The sequence below is a fragment of the Gavialis gangeticus genome, unplaced genomic scaffold (genome assembly GCF_001723915.1).
Source record: "Gavialis gangeticus isolate Ggan-Ray unplaced genomic scaffold, GavGan_comp1, whole genome shotgun sequence".
Lineage (NCBI taxonomy): Eukaryota > Metazoa > Chordata > Crocodylia > Gavialidae > Gavialis > Gavialis gangeticus.
Window position 1 is genome coordinate 21884422 of NW_017729028.1, and position 480 is coordinate 21884901.

The window sequence follows — 480 nt, forward strand, 5'->3', positions numbered from 1 at the left end:
ACACACACACACGCGCGCGCGCGTTTTAGAGTAGCCAGGACAGGCCACTGCCCATCAATTAGCTTTGGGCAGTCCCATCACAGACTTTTGATGAAGGGAGTTTCAGTTCACCAAAGCCTGTTCTATGTGTATAGACCGTGTGTGTGTGTGTGTGTGTGTGTGTGTACCAAGGTGCACGTGTGCGTATAGGAAGGCATGTATGCACATAAACACGAAGGGGGTGCGTGTATACTGGGAGGTGTGTGTATGTGTGTATATACCAAGGTGTGTATGTATGTAAATACCGAGGGGTGTGCGTGTGTGAACGCCGATGTGCCTGTACCAAGGTGGGCAGTGTATATGTGCGGGTACCAAGGGAGGGAAGGAGGGAGGGGTGTGTGTATGTGTGCGTATACCAAAGTGCGCATAAAGTGTGTGCGCGTGTGTATGTATATACCAAGCGGTATGTGTGTATGCACGTGTCTACCCACCCCCCCTACT